Raw genomic sequence first — 13,631 nt, forward strand, 5'->3', positions numbered from 1 at the left:
AATACAATGTTAGCAAACGGGGGGGCACATGCCACCGCCATTGCAACTCAAGTCTTTTGCTTAAAAAATTGATTATCAAATACAATAAAGTTGTTTTTTAGAATCACATCCATCAATGTTCTAAACATTAATATCCTTGGGTGACAAAAAAATGTGTTAGAACATAAATAGTCATAAAACCGGCTAATCCCTATATCATGGGGAATGACGGTGAAAATATCTTTGATGTCAGTGGTTACAAATATCAGATTGCCACTATATAAATTCCTGTTGATTTTACTTAAACAGTCCCATGAATCCTTCAAAACATGCTGTTGTTTATCTAGCACCTTTTTGAGGTGAAAATCAACAAATTTTGCCAATTTGAAGGTCTCAGATGCCTTGGCATCTACTATGTGTCTCAAGGGGGGGTCCACAATGTTCTTATGGATTTTGGGGATTCCGAATATTATCGGTATCCGTGGTGCACTCTGTTGGAGAAAATTATGTTCACTAATCGTGATTTGTCCATCAACTGATAAATCATTTAGTGTGAAGTCCACATTCCTATAAGCTATATTTAACTCATTTACAGATGTTTCATCACAACTATCACTGTACAAATGTAACAGCATTTTCTCTACATAAACATGTTGATCCATAAACCACAATGCAGCAAGACTGTTGCATTGGAGATTGTGCAAACATCATAATATTGATGTGTCCAGAGTCAGCAGAGAAGGACTTCAGTATAAGAATGTGCATGATCACAGATGCTGAGCCAATGGAGTTCTTTTGCCCACTACTTGCATGACACCCTTTTTTAATTTCTTCAAGTATTTTGGGCCTCTAATACCATGATGGGAATATATATATATATATATATATATATATATATATATATATATATATATATATATGTATGTGTGTGTGTGTATGTGTGTATATATCTGTGTGTGTGGGCGCGTGCGCATGTGTGTGTGTGTGTCTCTATATATATATATATATATATATATATATATATATATATATATACACACACACACACGATTACAGTTTGCAAGAATGAACACCCGCTCCTTTGTGCAATATTGTGGTAGACAGGGGTCTGGGAATTTGCTCTTTCCCCACTGTTGTGCAAGTTGGAGTTGGTTTTATTTAATTAATGGGGGATGGAAGATGTAGTATTTTACCCTCCACAAAAATATGCTTTTTGTTTTGTTTCTTTTTAGATTCATTTTAAAAAAGATCACTCTATGTATTCACTCTTTGGTGCATTCAATGTTTGATGATTGAATCATCTGAAAATGTTCTTGACACATATGCAACATGTAAAATGGTCAATTTTCCTGTAATATTACTGTTCCTGTATTAGCTACTTGAAACACAACTGGCTTACTTTCATCATAAGATATCAGAGTAGGTGTTTCAATAAGCATTTCAAAATACTTTCTCTGCCAATTGCAGGCTGCGTCTTCTTTCTACAGATTTTGAAGAGATACAGCTACCTTAGGTATGTGAAAACAAACTTTCTAAGATGACATATCATTCCACAAAACTTTAATATCTATCAAACTTTTAGCTTTAGGTTTTGCACCATTACTCTGAATTGCTCTGGAGTATGGCTCCAATCCCTATGATATTATGCTATGACCCATACAATTCACACTTGGCGTATGCTTATTTCATTCTTATTTTATACTTATTGTTATCTAATTTAAAATTGTACTATCTCAATCCATTTAGTAACTACATCAGTCTCCTGCAGTGTTTGTCTTGTGTCTGGCTCCAGATCATTAATTATGTTCACACCACCATCTAAGCTTTCTTTTATATGTTCAGCTAATCTGCAAAATTCTTCTAGTACTGACAAAATACCAAATGGAACTCTCAAGACAGTATATCTACTTAAAGGCATATTAAATGTGCACAGCTTGGAGCTTTCTTCATTTAATTTTATTTGCCAGAATCCCTGGTATGCATCGAATACATAAAAGAACATAGCTGTGCCATGTCTTCAACCATAATCAATGAGTAGGTCGTCCTTTTAATCACATTATTCATAGTTTATGTAAACTATGAATGTTGTACTCCTTTATAACAGTGTCTATATTATTCACCCATTTTTGGCTCTGATCATTTCTTAATGACACTTGGGTTATCCTTTTTTTTATTCTTCACATTTGTACTCCTGAATAGTTACTAGTACATCCTTGGAGCATCTATTACTGTGATAGCATCAGAACTTATATGAAAATAATATTCTCCTGGCAAGCTACTAAAACCACCCACATTCTTAAATAAAGCAATGTAGTCATGGAAGATATGTCTAAGTACAGTATTCAAGATGGCCCTGTGACAGGATGATTACTCCTATATACATTTACTTTGTGCTTGCACAATGTGAATATATGTCATTGTGCCCATCTTCTCTCAAGACAGTTAATACAAAATAGTAGATTAATTAACTTCCTGGCCCAGTGCTATTATGTTATATGAAAAATGATGTTGTACTTTGTATGTTTATATTCACATGCCCGTAACGTCTGTACCAGTGGCTTTCATTGGTGTCCTGAAGTCAGTAATGTGCACAATTATATTCAGTGCCTTTCCACCCAAAAGCTTTAAAAACATTTTCTGGTAAAATATTGCAGTCTGCATCCGGGTTTTAATTAAATCCAATAGTTATTTGATAATTCTGAGCTTTTCTCGCCAACAGTATGTCTTCATTTAGAGTGATTATCATGTTGCTCTCTCTTTAGTATTTGATTTCAGAGAATTAACTTTAACAGTTTGAACAAGAATTTTGCTTTCATAGTTGATCCATTAGTATGCAAATTCATTAACATACTCATCTTTGTGAAATATATTTTTCTGCCTCAACTTCTATATAAAAAAAAAAAAAAAAGAAAAAAAAGACAGAAACACAACCTCCAAACGTTAATGAAAACATCCAACTGGATGTTTTTATTTTATTAGTTTGGAGGTTGTGCTTCTGTTTTTTTTTTTTTTTTTTTTTTTTTGATTATTCTACAGTTACGACTTTTTTTTCCATTTTATCAACTTCTACAAAACTGCTTTAACAACACACATGGACACAATTTGAAGTTCCTGTGTTTTTCTTTTGCTCATGATGGAACATGAATGTGTGGATGACAAATTAGAACTATATAAAAAATTACATTATTATCCTTAAAACATTTGAATGAGTATTTCAAATTAGGAATATTGTATACAGAGATTGTATTATTGCATTTATTGTATTTAAAAAATGAATGTATCTTTATGAATTAACTAGATGTGTGATTAAGTTGGCTGTGATTGGTCAATTAGTTTTTAAATAGTGTATTTCTATTGAGTGTTTTTGATCTGATGAAGTTCCGTATCATAATAAAGAAGGAACAAAAGCATTTACTGCAACGTTATATACTTCATAAGGCTGTGACTGTTTTTTGTGTTTCTGTAAAGAATTTTAAGATCATCTAAAGACACACCTAGTGGTCCCTTTATCTACATGTTGCACATCTCTAGTCTCTACCAGGCTGTCTCCATGTACTGTAGACCTAACTTTGTCTTCCCACAAAGGGGCTATTAAGTCCTCTTGTATGTCATTTTTTTTTTTTTGCTTTACATTCCTTAACCAGTTGTGCCAGTGATGTCTTAGAATACTACTCAGAGATCATCTTACCAGTGTCCTAACTGCTATGACTAAAACAAAGCAACTGATTTTGAATACCTCTGTATGTTTTACCTTGATAGCCTTTGTCCAAAGGAGTGGATAGCAATGGCCACTCCAATGACTGAAAAAAAGACATCAGCCACAGTCATTAGCAAATGAAAATTCTTTACTTTCAATGTCCTGATTTCACATACAAAATACTGCAACTATTCAAGAACAGGAAAATAAAGCATTTCATATGGCAAGACTGTTGACAGAAAAAAATCCGAATTGCATCTAAATTTTCTGTTACTTGTGTATGATCGCTGAAGCCTCAGCATCAGGATAAAAATAAAGCCAACAAATTTATAATCAAAGGATCTTGATATAAATTCATGTGCCACTTAGAATTCCCAATGTCTAAGTAATAGTAGCAGTCTAAAAGAAAGAAAAGAACAACAGTGATTGTGATGTAGTATATTCCTAGTAATTAGAGAGATTTCCCCATACCACATGACAGTCCCAGAAAACAAGGAAAAAAGACAGCAGTGGCAGCGATACAATAACTCCACAGAAGTTAGATATTTTTCAAAAATAAACAATCGGATTTTTTTAAATAAACTGCAAAATGATCAGAGAGTTTTATTTCATGAACATAATGCAGCTTCTGAAGGAAGCAGTGAGGAAGAGTGGCTCATCTTATACAAGCACACAAAATCCTACATATCCCTGAAAAATCCCCCTTTAGCTTCACTGATTGCATGTTACTTTCCTCTTCACACTCTGATCTTTAGAGAACATAACACATTTCACCTAATCTAACAACTCGTGTGACAATGCACTCTTTTCCCTCTAAATATCTAAATAGTGGAACTCCCTCCAATTAGCTCCCAGTCAGGTCAGTAATCCTCATCACTTTAAAACATCACTAAAATGTCATATCATTCTAAATATGGCCTGTCACTGCTCTTTCTCACAGGATGCCCATATTTAATTTTCCCTTCTCTAAATCCCATGTTCACTAAATTGCTATTAGGTTCATAGGTTGGTACTAGGCTATCAGCCCTAGGGCCTATACAAGCCTAGCCATAACAATTCGCTGGCTATTTCTTCCCACACTATTTACTTCCCTGGACCCCTGTCTAGCAGGGCGACTGACGTGATCCCCGGGGTGAATTTCCTTTCTCCCATCCAATCGTCAAGGTTCCTTTTGAAGAGGACCAAAGAGGCACTCTGCTTGACATGTATGGGCAATCTATTCCAGAGTCTGGGGAGTCTCTGGGTCAGGAACCTATCCCTCCAGCATGTTTTGTTTATTGTGATGACAAGGTTTAGATCCCTGGAGCATGTGGCTCTGAGGGATTGGGATTTCTTTAAGTGTAGCATGTCCAACAGCTCTGGGTTTGACATGGCCTTGTACGTTAAGCAAAGATCACCTCTGAGTAGATGATATGCGACAAGAGTATAGCTGGAGTTTTTTAAGGCGGTCAGCATAGGGCATCTGCTTTAGGCCTGTGATTCTTTTAGTTAGGTATTTCTGTGGCCTTTCCAGTTGTTGCAGATGTCTTGAGAGGTACATACCAAATGGGGCATTGTATTCTATAATGGGTCTAATGAGGGATGAGTACAGTGGGACAATGACCTCCTTTTTAGTGATGAGGTGTGCCACATAGAAGGATTTCCCGACTGTTGTGGCGATGTGGTTATTGAAGGTGAGACCACTGTCCACCTGTGTCCCTAAGTCTCTTATCAAACTTTCGGTGTTTAGTGTACTGCCACCTATATGGTAATTCACGGATACATGTTTTTTCCCAAAGGGGAAAACTATACATTTCTTGGCATTGAGCTTGAGCCCATGGCTCTGGCACCAAGCATCTGTTTCTGTAAGGCCCTTTTGCAGAGTATCCACATCATTTGGGGATTCAATAATGGCTCCCAGTTTGCAGTCATCTGCAAACTTTGTTATCCAGAGTCCTTTAGTGTTGGCCTGTACATCAGAGAAGTAGATGCCAAACAAGAGCAGTCCCAGGACTGAACCCTGAGGTACTCCACTTGTCACTTGTCTGGAGCTGGATTTGGAGTCAGCTACTTTTACAGTGTGGGTTCTATCAGTAAGCCAGTTAGCAACCCATTGGGTGACGTAGGGATTAATGCCCAGCTTAGTAAGTTTAATTATGATTCCAGAGTGGGGGATGGTGTCAAAGGCCTTGGCAAGGTCTAGATAGGCTGTGTGGACCACCTTACCCTTGACCATGGCACTGGAGACTGATTTGAAGAAGTCAATCAAGTTCAGGAGACAAGATCGGCCCTTCACGAACCCAAACTGGGTGGGGTCCAGTGTTTGAAGGTTGCCAATGTCTTTGTTTATAAGTTCCATGATAATACGCTCCATGGCCTTGCAGATAAGGCTTGTCAGACTGATGGGATGGTAGTTTCCATGATCCAAGGTGGATTCCCCCTTGTGGAGTTGGATAACTGTAGCTGTGCGCCACTCAGTGGGCACAAAACCTGAGGTGAGGCTATGCTTAAACATGACACTTAGGTGAGGTGCCAGTTCATGTAGTACACAGCCTGGGATGTCATCTGGTCCCATGGATGCTGTATTCTTAGCTTTGGAGAGTGCATTTTTACCTGTGTGGCCGTTATTACCAGAATTTGGCAATCTTCCGGTATTGAGATGGGCCATTTAGGGGTGAGAGGGGGGTGAAGTTGGCACTGAATCGATCTGCCAGAATATTGGCAATATCCTTGGGATCAGTATATTTAATGCCATTCTGTTTTAGCTCAGAGCAGATCTGAGCATTGGCATTTAGATTCTTGACATGGTTATAGAATGCCTTGTTGTTGTCTTTGGAATCTTTGGAAATTTTATTTTCATAACTAGCTTTGGAGAATTTTATGAGGGATCTCAGTTTCTTACTGAGGCTGGTAAGAAAGTTTTTTGCATCCTGGGATTTTCCTCTTTTCTGCAACAGTTTCTTTCTTTTGTTGTAAAGTTTGTTTATGGCAGGGGACCACCAGATTGGAATCTTTTTTTTTGGATGAGAGCATCTTGGTTCTATTTGGTATGGCACGATTTATGCATGAGTGGATGTGCTCGTACAGTGCCTTAGTGTAAGATTCAGCAGTTGAACTTTCTGCTCCCGTCTGCATGGGTGTCATGAAGTTTGTCACTTCTGACTTGAGTAGCATGAAGTTGGCTTTGGAGAAGTTTTTTATGGAGGTTTCCTTACTGGGGGGTGAGGGTGGGATGTGGATGTTTAGGGTGATTAGCTTATGGTCAGACGTGACTAATGAGGGGGTGACCATAGGTGTGGAGCATCGATTTCCCATGTTGGTAATGACCAGGTCTAGGATATTGGAGCCCCTGGTAGGACTATGGATTAGTTGATCCAGGGCGTTGGAATTTATGAATTCCAAGAACCGTTGGGCAAAGGTGTTGGTACATGAGTAGCTTTCCCAGTTAATGGCAGGGTAGTTAAACTCACCCAGTATTAGGGTGTTTGGTTCTATCTTAATATTTTCCAGTATGTTTAGAAAGGTGTAGTGAGAATCTTGGGGTATGATGGGGAATTTGTAGCAAGCTACAATTTGGATTGCAGTCTTACCTAGTGTTAGTTGCACCTGGAGAATTTCAGACGCATTGTGTTGGGCAACTAGCCTGGAGGTGTGAATATCCTTGGTGAATATTGACACTCCACCTTTAGTGTTTCAGTCCTGCTTTGGTGGCCGAAAAGTGTGGTAAGAGTTATAGCCTGGTATTGCGGGGGTGCTCTCTGGAGCCTTGAACCAGGTCTCAGTTACTGCACAGATATCTATGTTCTCCATTTTTAGGAGTGCCTCGAGAGAGTGCATTTTGAGGTTTAGACTTCTAGCATTAAGTAGCATTACCTTCAGATTTTGCATGCTTGTACCCGTTACAGTGGTGGTTTTGTTCTTTGAACTTTGCCTAAAAAAGGCACTATAGGGGTGGCAAGAGCCTTAGCCAGTAACCTGAATCCCAGAGGCGACAGGTTCTTCTCAATTCTCAACACACCTATTCCATTTTTATTCCCCTCCCACTCCATATTTTCCCTCTTTTTCTTCTCTATTCATTCCTCCATCGCCTGTTCTTCACTAATCCTTCATCACACCCGAATGCCTTTGCATAGTCTTTTACTATGCCATCTTCATACGATTACTCCATTGTACACACACACACATATATATATATATATATATATATATATATATATATATACAGCAAATCTGTGCAAAACATGCTGTTTGTTTCTGTCTGTTCTACAACAATTATGTTTGTGTTAATTGTATTTGTAACATTATGTAACTTGTTTTTTTCTGCATTATATAACTTTGTATATGTTATGTAATGGTTGTTTACTGATGCACCTTTTCTCCTTGGGTCTTGGTTGAAAAGGGACATACTTTCCTGGTAAACAAATGCAAACAAAATAAAATAAACCTGCACTACTTCCCTATTAATAAGTAGTAGTCTTATCTTCAGTTGTCAGTTATTTCCCTGACCATGTCCTGCTTATGTTACTTCTGTTTAATTGTGGTGATGAGAGAGAGAGAGACATGGATAACTTCTTACCATGCAAACCTGTAATTACAATTTGAAAAGTACAGTTTTGTACCTACCATAAATGTAGATGTTCGAAGATCCACATTGCTGCAGTCCTAACACTTGGGTAGTCCGCTGTCCCAGTCGGCCCGAATACCAAAGTATAAGGCTGACGTCGGTCAAGGCGCATTTGTCTGACATCAGGACGTCAGGGTACAAATGCGCATGACCGACGTCATATCCTCAGTCTTTTCTTGCCCCAGATGTCAGAAGACCCTAAAAAGATAAGGCCAAAACCCAAAAACACCAAAACACTCCTGTGCCTAAAATATGTACAATATATACAAATGTACAAAAATAGAACCTCCCCCACACAACCACCCCTAAAAACAGGGGGGAGGGGGGGGGGAAAAATTGGACTGCAGCAATGTGGATCTTCGAACATCTACATTTATGGTAGGTACAAAACTGTACTATGTTCTTCATCTCACATTGCTGCAGTCCTAACACTTGGGTAGAATCCCAAAGCAGAGGTAAGGGAGGATGGCTAAACTATAATGAAGCAGGAGCTGCCAAAATGCCCTGCAACACAGCAGTGGCAAAACCAGCCCTGGACTTAGAATAGAGAGGAAGGTGGTAATGCTTGGAGAAAGTATGCACTGAACTCCAAGTAGCTGCCTCCAAAATATCCTTAGTTGCCACCCCTTAGAAATGCTGTTGAAGTGGCAGTAGCCCTAGTGGAATGAGGCCTAATCCCAGCTGGAATCTCCTTGCCATGATGGGAGTAACAGAATGCAATGCAAAACCCAATCCACTTAGATATAGTTTGTTTTGACACAGGCTTTCCCTGAGAACTCAAAGCAAAAGAAACAAACAACTGCTGAGACTGCCTAAAATCCCTAGTCCTGCTTAAATAATAACGCAACTGCCTGTGTACATCTAAAGTGTGCAAAATCTTTTCCCCTATTTTGGGGATCTGCATAAAAGGTAGGCAAATGAATAGTTTGGTTTAAAGCCACACTAGAAACCACCTTAGGCATAAATGAAGGATTAGTACGTAATGATACCCTATCCTTATGAAAAATCAAAAAAGGCTCCACCGCCATAAGGGCCTGCAATTCAGAAACCCTTCTTGCAGAAGTAATGGCCAACAAAAAAGCAGTCTTCCATGACAAGTATTTCAACTCAGCAGTAGCCGAGGCTCAAAAGGTTGTAGAGTAAGTTTCTCCAACACAAAATTGAGGTCCCAAGCAGGAGTAGGAGCTCTTCGTGGGGGTCTTATATTCTTTGCCCCTCTAAGAAATTGCTTGAACAAAGGATGAGAAAACAATGGTGGGTCACAATCATAGTGAGCTGAAATTGCTGCAGCATGAATCTTAATGGAAGAGAAAGACAAACCTTTGTCCAATAGCTCAGTAAGATATTGAAGAGCCACACTCAAATTAGGCTCAGAAACATCCAAATCCTTTGCTGCACTCCAAAATAAAAATCTCTTCCATTTTTCTGCATACACTTTACGTGTACTAGGTCTTCTGGCTTCCATAATCACATTCAAAACTTGTTGAGGAAGTTGAGACCTGCTGTGGTTCAAAACAGAATATGCCAGGCTGTTAGATGAAGAGAGTGAAGCTTGACATTGAGTAGATGACCGTCCCTCTGAGACAAAAGGTGTGGAATTAAAGGTAAAGGCCATGGAGGCTTTCTTACCAGATTCCTCAGTAATGGGTACCAGTGTTGCCGAGGCCAATCTGGAGCTATCAAAATCATCCTTGGCTTGTCTTGTCTGACCTTTAGGAGTACCTTTGGGAGGAGAGGCAGAGGAGGAAAGGCATACACATGAAGATTTTCCCAACTGAACGAAAGAGCATCCACTTTCCAAGCTGTGTGATGAAAACTTTTCGTGCAAAACTTTGGCAGCTGGTGGTTTAGTGGAGAAGCGAACAGATCTATGTCTGGAGTTCCCCATGACACTGTCAATCTTGAAATACATGAAGATCCAGTTTCCACTCGTGGGGATCCATGATTTGCCTGCTTAACACATCTGCTAAGGAGTTCTGTGCTCCTGGCAGAAACCTTGCTTGAAGAGTAAGCTGCAAGCTGAGCGCAGTCTCCCACAAAATCATTGCTTGCCTGCATAGAGGATAAGAATGTGTTCCCCCTTGCTTGTTGATATACCACATGACAGTTGTGTTGTCTGTTAGAATCAACACCTGCCCTGGAAGAAGTAACTCCTTGAAAGCCATCAATGCAAACTGGACTGCTAACATCTCCTTCATGTTGATATGTAGATGCTGTAGTCTGGCAGGCCACTTGTCTTGTATCCACTTTCCATTCAGATGAGCTCCCCAAGCTATGTCTGAGGCATCTGTCGTTAGAATCTGACTCGCCTCTGGCCGGGTCACAGAGAGTCCCTTGTTTAGGTGACATTCCTGAGCCCACCACAAAAATTCCTTTTGAATGCAAGGTATTATTTGAATGACAGTGTCCAGATCCTGGCAGTGCTGTGTCCATACATTTTTGAGATACCATTGTAGCTTCCTCATATGCAGTTTGGCATTGGGAAGCACCAGAATACAAGATGCCATGAACCCTAATGCTTGAAGGACTGTCCTTGCAGTCAGCACGGACTGATGAGATAGTTGATGGAAGTAAAGGGATAGACTCTTTTGTTTGTCCGGGGTTAAAAAGGCCATCTGGGCTGCTGTATTCAGTCTCACACCCAGAAAGCACATGTCTTGAGAGGGTACTAGACTGGACTTTATTTCGTTCACAGAATACCCCAGGCATCTTAGCACTGCTATCACATATTCCAGATGCTGAAGAAGCTCGTCCTTTTCTTGAGCCAGAATCAGACAGTCGTCCAAGTAAGGATAGATTTGTATTCCTTTTAGCCTGAAAAAAGCTACAACTGGAGCCAGAACTTTTGTGAATACTCTGGGCGCAGTAGATAAGCCAAAGGGCAATGCAGAGAACTGATAATGGAAATTTCCAGCTCGGAAACGCAGATACTTCCTGCAACTGAGTCTGATAGGCACATGAAGGTAAGCCTCCTTGAGATCTAAAGTTACCATCCAGTGATCTTTGCCCAGCAGAGGTAAAAGCTGTTGTAACGTCAACATTTTGAACTTGGGAATGTCCAAATAAGTGTTGAGGGTTGACAAATCCAAAATTGGCCTCCACGTGTTCCCCTTTTTTGGTACTAGGAACAGGCGAGAATAAAATCCTAGGCCCCTTTCTGGCACAGGAACCGGCTGAATGGCCCCTATCTGGAGCAACAGAGAAATTTGCTTGTGAGCCTCTTTTCTTTGTATAGGAGGAATGTCTGGCATGCCTTTTAAAGGAGGCAAGGTATGGAAATAAAACCTGTAACCGTGGTGAATGATATCCAATACCCATCTGTCTTGGGTAATAACACTCCAGTTTTCTTTGAAAAGTGCCAGCCTTCCTCCCAAAGGTGCTGCCAGACGAGAAGGCTCTGGCAGCTGAAAAGGCAAGTCATTGGGTCTGCTTACGAAAGGACTGACCCCTGCCCTCACCAGAAGACTGGGCAGGCGAACTGCCTGTTCTAGGCCTAAAAGAACCTTGAGCTCTGCCCCTACCACGTCTAGATCTACCCCTAGACTGAGAATCATAAGAAGGATAAGTCCACCCCTTAGTAGGCCAATTTCTACTAAACTTTGGAGGCTGAACCTGCAAAAAATCTTTAACAGTCTGCATAGACTTAGCCTTGTCCTCCATTTTCTTTAAAACTGCGTCCACAGGCGCACCAAATAACACATCAGATTGTAAAGGAGCATCTAAAATCCTTGTCTTTACATGTTCAGCTAAATTCTGATCCCTGAGCCAGGCGTGCCTGCGAAGAACAGAACCAGTGGCTGCTACCCTCGAAGAGGCCTGTACAGCATCAAAGCCACATTGCAAGGAATGCTTACCCACCTGCTCCGAAACATGAACTAAATCCTGCAACTCTTTACACTCAATACCTTCCGCCAGAGCATCTACCTTAGACTTCAATTGTGAAAGGAGATAATTTTGGTATTTCAACATGTGAAACTGGCAATTCAAAGCCCTCATGGCTAAAGTGGAAGAAGTATACACCTTTTTCCCCCATCTATCCAAAGCCCTTGCCTCTTTATCAGAAGGAACAGGATTTTTAACAACAGAAGCCTTAACACCTTTAGGGCCCTGAGAAACAGTTTCTGGGTCTGCCCTAGGACGCTTAAAAAGATACTTATGAGCTTCAGGCACCCTATAATACCTGTCCGGTTTAACTGGGGCAGGAGGCAAAGAATCAGGGTTCAGGGAAGCCTCTGCAATACATCCTCTACCACATCCAGAACAGGAGGTATAGCTAAAGGCCTATGCTGGGGTAGAAACAAAAATTCCCTAAGCCTTTTCCTAGAATCAGAGAAATCTTGACCTTCCCATTTAAAATGCTCCCTCATGGAATGAAGGGTCTCTGCAAAAGAAAAATCCTCAGGAGGAGAAGCCGAAGGTGTAGCGTCATCTACATCAGAATCAGAATGAGGAGGATACTCCTGCAAGTCTTCAGCCAAGACTCAGAAGCCTCGAACACTGCTCAAAACTCTCAAGCTCAGGTTCCACCCTAGGCCTCTTATCAGGGGGGGGGTATAGAACCTCTAATCATAGTAATCAAATCTTCTGCCATTTTAAGCATATGTTTCTTAGGCAGAGACCCTGAAGAACTAGGGGAGACCCCCACTGAAGTTAACCCTGGCCTGCCTCTAGAAGGAGCCTTGGAAACAGAAGGGGAGGGCCTAACCACCTTAGGAAGGGAGGGGAGAACAGCTACCTGAGAAGCCCCTTCAGCCTGGCCTACCTCCTGAGAGGACACATCTTGTAACAGTAAAGTCTCTCCCTGAGAATCCAAAGGAACTTCTGGTAGAACCACCGGCTCCACCGAGCCCTCTAAAGAACCGACGTCCGGGACAGACGGTTCTTCCACCCTAGGCTTCACTGCTTTGTCCTTGCGCTTTTTAGACGAAGCGGGCGTCGGAGCATCCGACGGCATGTTGTAATTACAACGCTTCCCAAAAACTAACCTGGCACAATCTAATCTTCTCTTAATAGTGCGTTTGTTAAATCTAGCACAAGAGCGACAGCCAACAACATCGTGCTCAGGCCCTAAGCAAGGTATACACAATGTATGGTAATCTCTATGAGGTATCTGTTTCCCACAAGAAATACAGTTATTCACTTTTTCTGACATCCGGTTAAATACTGAGGCAAGAAAAAAACAAAATATTCCCCAACGGGGTACTTAGCCAACTTTGATTCGGTCTGAAACTCCGACTTCAGAAAATTTCAGAACGCCAACCTGCACTCGCAATACTGCTTCTGCATCGGACCATGCGGCAAAAAAGACTGAGGATATGACGTCGGTCATGCACATTTGTACCCTGACGTCCT

At 40.7% G+C, this 13,631-nt stretch overlaps 1 protein-coding gene across 4 annotated transcripts in view; it reads left to right on the plus strand.

Moving 5' to 3' along the window:
* CYSLTR1 (cysteinyl leukotriene receptor 1) overlaps positions 1-13,631 on the plus strand; it is a 655,524-nt gene that overhangs the window by 637,259 nt on the left and 4,634 nt on the right. The window lies entirely within an intron of this gene.

The sequence above is a fragment of the Protopterus annectens genome, chromosome 15.part0, assembly GCF_019279795.1.
Source record: "Protopterus annectens isolate FY-2018-M chromosome 15.part0, PAN1.0, whole genome shotgun sequence".
NCBI classification, from domain to species: domain Eukaryota; kingdom Metazoa; phylum Chordata; order Ceratodontiformes; family Protopteridae; genus Protopterus; species Protopterus annectens.